The sequence below is a fragment of the Dendrobates tinctorius genome, unplaced genomic scaffold (genome assembly GCF_039654945.1).
Source record: "Dendrobates tinctorius isolate UK_male_01 unplaced genomic scaffold, ASM3965494v1 ptg000083l, whole genome shotgun sequence".
NCBI classification, from domain to species: Eukaryota; Metazoa; Chordata; class Amphibia; order Anura; family Dendrobatidae; genus Dendrobates; species Dendrobates tinctorius.
Window position 1 is genome coordinate 15,298,133 of NW_027361751.1, and position 11,473 is coordinate 15,309,605.

At 43.5% G+C, this 11,473-nt stretch overlaps 1 long non-coding RNA gene across 2 annotated transcripts; it reads left to right on the forward strand.

Annotated features, from left to right (window-relative positions):
• The first annotated feature begins 6,067 nt into the window (after positions 1-6,067).
• LOC141097228 (uncharacterized) lies at positions 6,068-10,928 on the forward strand. Of its 2 annotated transcripts, none has more exons than XR_012233887.1 (2): positions 6,068-6,129; positions 10,267-10,928. It is a non-coding gene; the product is annotated as an uncharacterized lncRNA (long non-coding RNA). The 2 variants fall into 2 exon arrangements; XR_012233886.1 differs by lacking the exon at positions 10,267-10,928 and adding an exon at positions 9,139-9,623 and having other exon boundaries at positions 6,070-6,129.
• Positions 10,929-11,473: the final 545 nt, after the last annotated feature.

Genomic DNA, 11,473 nt, shown 5'->3' on the forward strand with positions numbered 1-11,473 from the left:
TTAGTATCCAAACAACCTCGGGGACCGGACCCCGACCTTGCACTTAGAAATTGGGAAGGGTTCTCCTCTAACCCTGATTCTTGGTTCTCTTCCACTCCTCACGTTCCGTACTAATCCTTTCCTTCTTATGAAGAGTCAGGCTTTCTATCAATGTTCCTTTCCTGTGCCAGCGGACCCAGATCACTGAGGTCGGCTGTAGCACTTCCTTCATCCATCCCTCTCCGGGGATCTCCTTTCACAGGTCCGACCTCGTCAGACTCCTGTGACTAACTCCCTCTCTAACTCACTCACTGACTGAATCCTAAACCACTTCCCGCTCTTTTTGTGCAAACTAAACTCCACCCGCCTCCCAGCACGCTTCGTGTTCCAAGCAGGGAGCCACCAAAGGGTGCTTTGCTACACTACTGTGTTGTGTGGGATGCAGGTGTTGGAGTGTGGTCAGGTGTCTCCACCTTACCTGGATGGTGGAGTACCACACCTCAGGAGGTGCAGTACCTCTGTGGCGACTGAACCCTCAGGGGCGCCACACTATGATTTTCTGTACCTATGGCCATCTTACCCAATTACAAGGACGGTGTGATCGGACATTATGCCAAGGAAAACATGGCGCAGTCTGGTCTGTTGAAAAAATAATAAGCCTAGAATAAAGGTGAATAGGGCAGTAGGAAGTTTTGCAGCAAGGAATGGAATTGTGGTAGTAAGGTAAAAAGATCTTAAGGGCGGTCAGGGGAATTTATGGCTGAACAATAGGATGCACTTGAATACAATAGGGATTGATTTATGGGCCTTGAGCATTCAAGAGGTGTGGAGCAGGCACTACTGTTTTTGAGGGTGACTTATGTTCGGAATTTGGTTAAAGGGAATCTGTCACCCTATTTTTCGCCTATCAGCTGCCGGCATCAACATGAGGGGCTTATCTATAGCATTCTGTAATGCTGTAGATAAGCCCCAGATGTAATCTGAAAGATAAGAAAAATGAGTTAGATTCTACTCACCTAGGGGCGGTTTGGGTCCGGTTTTGGTCCGATGGGTGTTGCGGTCCGGTCCGGCGCCTCCCATCTTCTAACGTTGATGTCCTCATCTTTCCTTCCCATCGCGGCTCCTGCACAGGTGCACTGCTCTGCCCTGTTGAGAGCAGAGCAGAGTCCTGCAGTGCGCAGGTGCCGGGAGAGATACAGCACCTACGCACTGCAGTATTCTGCTCTGCCCTCAACAGTGCAGAGCAGTGTGCCTGCGCAGGAGCCACGACAGGCAGCAAAGAAGAAGACGTCACCATTAGAAGAAGGAAGGCTCCAGACCGTGACACCCATTGGACCCGGACCGCCCCTGGGTGAGTATAATCTAACTCATTTTTCTTATCTTTCAGGTTACATCAGGTGGCTTATCTACATCATTACAGAAAGCTGTAGATAAGCCCCTGATGTCGGTGCCGGCAGCTGATAGGCAAAAAATAGGGTGACAGATTCCCTTTAATTGTCTGGCACATTTGGGGGCTCTTCAGGGCAGGGTCCCTGGGACTCCCAAGTCTGTGGTCAAGCTAGGGTAATGTTGGATGGTTTATTTATTATAGTTGTTTCTGCCAGAGTTTGGCGCTCCAAGAACCTTCTCAGCTTCAAGTTATTTATTATTGTAATGTTTGTTATAGTAAAGGCTGATTTGGCCAAATTAATCCAAAATGGTGGTTTGTCTTTTAGGAAGGTATCTGGGGAAGAAGGTGGAGTTTAAAGGTAGATGGTAGAAGGTTCAATCAGAGGGAAAGCCTCTACAATACTGAAGTCAAGTAGAAACAAAGCCCCAGTAGAGCCATGGACGTAGTGACCCATGACTCAGCTTTGTAGGGGAAGCAGGGGTTAAGCAAAGTAACCAGTTTAATGTGGTCATTAGTAGGGTCAAAAGTTTAAGGAGTGGAAAAAGGGGTGGTTGGTAGATAGAGGGGGTATATATATTTAGGAAGGGAATAGGGCTGCTAAACAACATGTAGACAACACTGTTAAAGGTCACGCCCTGTGAACTTGGGAGTAAGTAAACTGGAACTTGTTAAACTAAGCTATTGGGTGTCACTGGGACATTTTAGCAAGCAGAGGAGAGGGTGTTCTTGTAGTTGGTGGCAAAAAATTGTGGTGGGGGGTGGTACATCTGGTAGATGGAAACTTCCAGTTATGTTAAGAATTTGCTTAACTGTCTGGCAGATTTTGGGCTCTTGATGGTGGAGTCCCTGGAGGTCGGTGATATGGAAATTGTTTTCTGGCAACAGAGGTAACCCCAAGTCTATGGCTGCGGTTGGGGGTAATGCCGGATGGTTTATTTAGTATAGTGGTTTTGTCAGGTTTTTGAGCTCAAAGAACCTCCTCCCCTTCAAGTTATTTATTATTGTAATGTTTGTTATAATAAAGGCCGATTTGGCCAAATTAATCCAAAATGGTTGTCTGTCTGTTTATTGGGAAGGCAACAGGGGAAGAGGGGTCGGGTTCAAAGGTAGATGGTAGAAGGTTCAGTGGGAGGGGAAGCCTATACAATACTGCAGTCAAAGATACAGTGCAGGTATGACTAAATCTGTCTGTTTGGGAAGTTCGTCTATCTGTGCTAAATTGACACAGCAAGAGCCAAAATATGTTGTCTATCATGTTATACAATATACAGTATACTGTAATCACTCTCATGCCTCGGCTACCTGCGCTTGTACTGAAAATGCAAAAGCTTGGCTGAGCAGGGAATGGAGAGGATTTCTATGAACAAATAAATTCTGGTTGTTTGCTTTGGGTTTACACCATTCCCAGATTCTGACCTGTGAGTAAACAGAAGATGATTTTTTCCTTTGGAAGAATCCACCTAAAAGCAGGTCAGGTAAACTTTCATTAAATAATCAGAGTCTGAGCTTTGTCAGGTTATAGACGATGCAAGTGAAAAGGTTTTAACAAGCTCTCGGCAGAAAGAGATGACAACCTCATTGAGAATGTTAAGAGCCGGCTGAGTGGACCGCGGCATCATTAGAATCTCGTTCTTGGAATCATAGCATAACCATCTTCCCAATTTACTGGAGAGTAATTCCTGTAACTTATTATTTGTAGTTTTAAGTAGTGCCTTAAAGCCCAATTAAAGCGCCAGGCCCTTTTTACTTCCATTTAGCACAGCTCTGATTGCCCAAATAAGAAGATGAGTGCATTTTTACTTTTAGTCGTCTCATACAAAAACGGCATCAATTAGAATGCTGCAGTGTTGATTTTTCTATCTCTTTGACTGTTGCACTTGAATGCCTTGTAAAAGCCCCTTTTTCTCCTTGTTTACAATCATTTTAATGGAATAAGTTGATTGTGGTGGGTTTAAGATACAAAAGGAAAGCACGTCCAAGAAGCCAAACAGGCCTTTTCTGAATAAAACCAGGTACATGAAAAGGTCCTCTGAGTTCGGCCTCCTCCCCGCCATGAGCAACTCAAAAGGGAATTACATTTTTATTTAAATCAGCAACTTCTACAATTTTCCTTTTATTTTACAGAACAAGATACTATAGAAATATTGAGGGTCCACCTTTACCGGAACGCATGGCTCATATATTTGTGATTATTAACTTTACAGCTTCTAATTTAATTTCAAATATGTGAAACTTGGTACATTTTTTTCTAATAGGAAATACTGAATAATATTTTATTGATACAGTTTGTGTGTTTTGATGTATCGTATATACTCGTGTATAAGCCGAGATTTTCAGCCCATTTTTTTGGGCTGAAAGTCCCCCTCTCGGCTTATACGCGAGTCATATACAGGGGTCGGCGGGAGAGGGGGAGTGGGGGTGTCAGAGACCACACTCCCCCCTCCTGGCACGGTCTCTGCAGCCCCCTGCATCCCCTATGATCTCAGTGTCCCATCTGTTCCTGCATTCAGCGGTCACATGGTACCGCTCATTAAACTCATGAATATGCGCATATTTAATGAGCTGTACCACGTGACCGCTGAATGCAGGAACAGACTGGGATGCCGACATCATGCTGGAAGCAGGGGCTGAAGAGACCGGGCGCCAAGAGGGGGGTGGTGAGTATGACGGGGGAGCAGAGCAATACTTACTGCTTCCCGTTCCATCACTGTCTCCGGGTCCTCTGGCTGTGACATTTAGCGGAGGGCACAATGACGTAGTCAGTGCGCGCCCTCTGCTAACGTCACTGCACAGGACCCGGGAAACAGCGATGGAACCGGGAATGGTAAATATAGCCAGTGCCGGGAGCCTGAGCCGGCGGCTACACCGGCACCTGGCCCCCAGCGACGGAGAGGTGAGTATGTCTTTATTTTTTTATAGCAGCAGCGGCAGCAGCATAGGGGGGTATTTATGTATGGAGCTTCTACTTGGGCCTCCATTAACCCTTGTGCAGCATGTGGGGGGTATTTTATGTATGGAGCTTCTACTTGGGCCTCCATTAACCCTTGTGCAGCATGTGGGGGGTATTTTATGTATTGAGCTTCTACTTGGGCCACCATTAACCCTTGTGCAGCTTGTGGGGGGTATTTATGTATCTAGCATCTACTTTAGCCACCATTAACACTTGTGCAGCAATATATGGGGGGTATTTATGTATGGAGCATATACTTGGGACACCATTAACCCTTGTGCAGCAATATATGGGGGTATTTATCCTTGGAGCATCTTGTTGGGCCACCATTAACCCTTTTGCAGCATTTTATGGGGGTATTTATCTATGGAGCATCTTTTTGGACCACCATTAACCCTTGTGCAGCACCACCCTCGGCTTAAACATGAGTCAATAAGCTTTCCCAGTTTTTTGTGGCAAAATTAGGGGGGGTCGGCTTATACACGAGTATATAATAATAATAATAATAATAATAATTTTTATTTATATAGCGCCAACATATTCCGCAGCACTTTACAATTAAGCGGGGACATGTACAGACAATAAATTCAATACAAGTTAAGACAATTCAAACAGTGACATTAGGAGTGAGGTCCCTGCTCGCAAGCTTACAATCTACAAGGAAATGGGGGGGACACAGTAGGTGAGAAGTGCTTGTTAATTCAGGTCTGGCAATTATAATAGGGATTTTCATATAAAGCTGCATGATCCGGTCATCAGCCCGTGTGTTTAAGTGCAATAGACAAGTATCAAGTGCAGTTATCGGGTGCATGGAGGGTGTGGAGACAGATGAATAGTAGGGTGCAGATTCAGAATAATATTTGGAAGGAGGGAACAGGGCAAAGTTAGTTTGCTGAGTAGTTGATGTGGTAGGCTTGTTTGAAGAGATGGGTTTTCAAAGCGCGCTTGAATAGGTCAGGGCTAGGTATCAGTCTGATCGTCTGGGGAAGTGCATTCCAGAGAGCTGGAGCAGCACGAGAGAAGTCTTGGAGACGGAGGTGCGAGGTTCGGATTACGGGGGATGTTAGTCTTAGGTCATTTGTAGAACGGAGGGCACGTGTAGGGCGATAGACAGAGATGAGAGAGGAGATATAAGGCGGTGCAGAACAGTGGAGAGCTTTGTGGGTGAGAGAGATGAGTTTATACTGGACCCTGTAGCGAATAGGTAGCCAGTGTAATGACTGGCACAAGATGGAGGCATTGGTGAAGCGGCTGGACAGAAATATGATCCTGGCTGCCGCGTTCAAGATGGATTGGAGAGGAGAAAGTTTGGTAAGAGGGAGACCGATCAGAAGAGAGTTGCAGTAGTCCAGACAAGAATGAATAAGAGCGACAGTAAGAGTCTTAGCAGTTTCAAAGGTGAGAAAAGGTCGGATTCTGGAGATGTTTTTAAGATGCAGGTGACAAGAGCGACTGAGTGATCGGATGTAGGGAGTAAAGGAAATTTCAGTGTCGAATATGACTCCAAGACAGCGGGCATGCTGCTTGGGAGTTATGGTTGAACCCTCCAGGGTTATTTCGATGTTAGGTAGAGTTAGGTTAGTAGAGGGGAGAAACACAAGAAGTTCAGTTTTGGAGAGATTTAGTTTCAGATAGAGGGAGGACATGATGCTAGAAACAGCAGACAGACAATCCTTATATACGGTAATAAATTGAGTTAATCATTAACAGGGTTCTCTGATTTGCAAATCTCTTCTGTCTTCTGACTACAGGCAGATGACAATGTGGCATCTCCACCAGCAATCCACTGTTATGGATGGAAAACCTGTCGGTAAGTATTCAGTTTCCCTGTAATGTCATCTCATGGAAAATTATGCATTACATCATTGATGCTCAACTAGGGTCCGTGGCACCATGGGAATCGATGGAATATCTAGGGGTGCCACAAGTCTTCTGTGAAAAATATCAGTAGGAAAGCATCGCAGGGAGGAAGAGGGCTGCTCATGGTTCCTGCAGTAGTGCTGATTTATTAAACTGCCTCCAAGTCTTTAAAATGTAGATATAATTCCATAAAGACACGGTCCTGAAATAAGCCATAACACTGTGTTACCAAGGTTTTGTCCCTCAGACAATTTTGAGTGTTTTTTTCATGCTGATTTCAGAAATGACTTCAGATTTTTTCTATCACGTAAGGTTTTTGAGAAATGATACGAAACATTATACTATTCTGTTATAATTCTAAAAACTCATATATGAACTTTTTCTGAAACAGTATATTCTGCATTTTCCACTGAAATAACATAAATCGCTGATATACACATATGCAAGCACTTATGTGAATTTCACGCAAGCGCAGTGAATCATTCGGCTGACCATGTACGGAGCATACCACATCTCCTGGGCAGGGGAGGAATTAAAAGACAATATTGACATACTTAGAGCATGGCTGAATGGATCACGACCTTCAATGCCATTTGCTGTCCCAATGATATGGAGAGAGCAGAGAGATCATGTAACAGATTGCTACTTATGCCTTACAAATGTAACAGGATATTCAGCAAAGAACAAGAAATCAATAGAATATCCTAATCTTCCTTCAGTCATAAGACCAGTGCCACACGATGAAAGTCTTCGTGTACCAAAGTAGCAGCCCAAAGTATGGACAATGGAGGACGACGAAGATGAACTAACAATGTCAGTGGAAAATGAAACTGCTGCAGACCCAGACTTTGAGCCTTCTACAGCTAATCCACATCTGTTCAGTCAAGCTGATCTGAGTGACTTGGTCAGAGATTTGAGACTGCCAAAAAGGCAGACAGAATTATTGGGATCAAGGCTACAAGAACGGAATCTCTTATTTCCAGGAACAAGAGTTTCTGTTTTTCACAGTCGTCAAGAAGACCTTAATCAATTTCTCAACCATGTCGACAGTTTGACCTTTTGCAACATCGTCTTGGGGTTGTTTGGTGCTCTTGGATGTGAACATGACCCGAAGGAATGGCGACTGTTCATTGACTCGTCAGTTTTAAGTCTGAAGGCAGTTTTACTACACAACAGAAATATCTATCCTTCTATACCTATTCAACATGCTGTACACATGAAAGAAATGTATAGGAATATGGAGTTACTGTTGACCACATTAATAAAAGAAATTATAACTGGAACATACGTGGTAATCTAAAAGTTGTTGCACTTCTTCTTGGACTGTAGCTTGGATATACCAAGTATTGTTATTTTATTTGTGAGTGGGACTGTTGTACACGAAAAATGCACTATTTCAGAAAGGACTGGCAACTCCGCAAAAACCTGGTTGCTGGACAGAAGAATGTTAAACATAATCCTCTTGTTGATCCAGCAAAGATATTTCTCCCTCCTTTGCATATTAAACTTGGCCTTATGAAGAATTTTGTCAAAGGAATGAACAAAGAATCTTCGGAAGCCTTTTCTTACTTGAGACAGAAATTTCCTAGAATAAGTGATGCAAGGATTAAAGAAGGTATTTTTATTGGCCCACAGATCAGAGATATAATGAATGACAGTAGCTTTGATGGTCTTTTGCAAGGTGCTGAACAAGTGGCATGGAGAGCCTTTAAGGATGTGACTTTCAACTTCCTTGACAACAGCAGGGCACCAAACTTTGAACAACTCGTGGACAACTTGCTCACAGCGTATCATTTCATGAAATGCAATATCTCACTAAAAATGCATTTTCTACATTCTCACATTCTCACTTGAACTTTTTTCCAGCCCACCTTGGTGCCATTAGCGATGAACACGGTGAAAGATTTCACCAAGATATTGCGCTGATGGAGAAAAGGTACCAGGAAAAGTGGAGTACGTCAATGCTGGCTGACTATTGCTGGAATCTTATTCGAGAAGCATCTGACTTGGATTATAAACGAAAGTCATCTGCAAAACACTTTTGAACAATTGCTTTTGTTACTGACATCGATGTACATGATGTAGTGTCTCGGATGTCATAATATAGACTATAAACTATTTTTTCTTAAAAACCTTATGTGATACAGACTTTTGGAGCACATATTCGTGTTCAGCATATCAAAATCTATAAGATACAATAAAATTTTCTCAGGGGACAAGAACTTCCCTGAAATTTGTTGCGCAGTGTAATCGGCCTCCTTATCTTCAGATGTGAAGTGATGGCAGTGCAAAAGAGCAGGGAAAACTTGGGTCTGCAATGGAGCATCTGATGAGTAGGCTTTTGTTTTATTCTAGCAGTAATTGTATATTATAAAGGAAATCTGACACCAGATGTTTGCCACCTAATCTGAGAGCAGCATGATGTTGGGGCAGATACCCTGATTCCAGCGATGTGTCACTTACTGGGCTGCTTACTGTAGCATTGGTAAAATCACTATTGTATCAGCAGGAGATTAATACTAGACTATTAGTAAACCTGCTGCATGTAGTATATTCATATGAGCTCTGTATACCTCAAACATTGATTGGCAGCTTTATGCCTATGCAGAGAGTAAAAACAGAAAGCTGCCAATCAGTGGTGTGGGTGTGGTTACACAGAGCTTAGCATTCAGAGAGCTGCTAGATTTGCAGCAGAAAAAAATGATTTTATCTAAACTGAAGCAAACAGTCCAGTAACTGACTCATCACGGGAATCAGAGTCTTTGCCTCACATCATGCTGTCCTCAGATAACATATCAAAAACCTAGTGATGAATTCCCTTTAATTCATGTTTATATTCAGGAGGAACAGAGTATATTTTTTATGTTTAGGGGGTATAGTGTATGTTTTTATATATTCAGAGGGTATGTTTTTTCTTTATATATTCAGAGAACACAGTGTATATTTTTTATATATTCAGGAGGCACGGTGTATATTTTCTAGTCCATCAGCAGGATGATCAGCTCCACATTTCTATTTCGATGTTGTTGAAGTTCTGCTGGAATGGTTGATCGGCAATGCCAGAAACAACAATTCACCAAAGTTGCCCTGGCCTCCACAATCAACAGATCTAACACCTTGCGACTTCTTTCTGTGGGACTACATCAGGGACTCAACGACTTGAGACAACTCATCATTGAAACAGTGGAGTCCACATCCGAGGATGCGCTGACAGAAATGGACTATCGCTGTGTCATCTGCCGTTTCACTAATGGAAATCACTTTAAACCTTTGTAGTGTATAGATAAAACTTGGATAGTGCATTTTTTCCTGTTAATAAATTGGTGTTATGTTTTCTCGTTTTTTTATACTGAGGATATAATTTAAAATACCCTGTGTGGCAGCACCACATTTACGGTAATCTGAATTATCCAGACATATTATTTCAGTAGTCCAGGGACATGAGCTACAATTCATGTGAGAATGACTGCTGTCTCTTAAGGTCCAGTTACATTTAGCGATGCACCAGCGATCCCGACAACGATACGACCTGGTCAGGATCGCTGGTGCACCACTAAATGGTCACTAGTGAGCTGCCAAACAGGCAGATCTCACCAGCGATGCAGCAGCCCGTCGGCGGTCGTTACTTACCTGTCAGACGCAGCGATGATGACGATTTCCGCCTGCGTCCATGCTTCGCTAGTCGGCGCGAGCGGGATGCCAGTGGGAAGCCAGCGAGAAGAAAATGGCCCTGGACGTTCGCGCGCGATCAGCGATATCCAACGGGGGGCCGGGTCGCAGGTGCGTGTCACATGTAGCGAGATCGCTAGCGATATCGCTGTTGCATCACAAAATCGGTGACGCTTTAGCGATATCGCTAGCGATCTCGCTATGTGTTATGATTTGTATTATTTAAGATTATTGTACTTGTTTTTATGTATACCCCTCCTTACCTGTAAAGCGCCATGGAATAAATGGCGCTATAACAATAAATAATAATAATAATAATATGTGTGATGGGGGCTTTAGTGTTACTAAATTATTGTTCACTGGCTGTCATTTGTTGACTGGCTGCTGATTAGCTATTGTCTCTGTCCTTGTATTGCAGTCCTTCTACAATATTTGGGAAACAAAGGCACAACGTTGGAATGTTTGTTAATTTGTTGATGACCCATTGGTGCTCTGCAAGCCTCTGGTGGAATGACTAAATGAGAAGTTGTGTCCCATAAAAAGGAGGATCTGCCTGTGTTCAGTGAGTCTACATTACAGAAGTCATGGCATCATCACTCCAACTGAAGAAATACACACAGCTGCCACATTTGACCATTGCTGAACCATGGATACGTTTGGAGAAAGCCAGGATTGGGACCTGCCGGTCACCTGGCTCCATGGAGATGTTTGGAGAAGCCAGGTTGTAGTCATTTGATCAACTGGCCTTGTATCTTGTATGGACTCAATGGACTGTCATCTTCCTACGCTTGTCGATACCTCCTCTCTGTGTTCGTGCCACAGGTGGGGTAGCGTCCCTGGAAGATCTGAATTCACAGCTGCTATTATCCCGTTGAGTCCGCAAAAGGGTGAGACTCTGTAATGTGCCCCATCTTGGGTATTTGCATGAAACCTCGCACGGATCAAGACAGAGTGACTGCAATATCATGACATGAGTTCAGTCCAAACGCTTAGGTCCAGCTACTAGTACCTCCACTTGCACTATTGCCAATTTCATATCTGAAGCTATTAAAGATACTAATAAATGTTATGTTTTATTTACCTGGAATACTGTTTTCCACTTCGGATCACCTCCTCTTTGCTACTTCAAGAATGAAACGTCTGGATTACTCAATAAATCATTAGGACCCTTACATTGTTGCCCTGGTTTAAGCACTGCTCGATTGTCTCTTAAAATAGGCACTATGTATTGGTCACCGAATAAAATATCCAGTCTTTGTGATGTTCAGTGGTATAACAGTTGGAATCTAAGCATGTGTTGGTTGGGCCAAATAATGATCCTTGTACCAAAATGGTAGTTAACTTCAATAGATAGACCTACAGAAACCGCTTGCTTACTTTTAGGGAATAGCCTGGCTATTAAGACTTCCTACGTCAACTAGCATCATGCAGTACCTTGCTGGTATAACATCTGGCCAGTACCTGCTTCGGTCGGTAGGCGGCGCTGTGCCCTTGTTGCGGGTGATGTTTGACAGCATCGATCCTATTGTATGCCTGGGACTTGTGTCTCTGCCCAGTCCAGGAGCGATGGGGTTAATCCTGTTACTTTGGGTTTCTTCCTGCTGTCAACACTGAGTGGCGCTGTT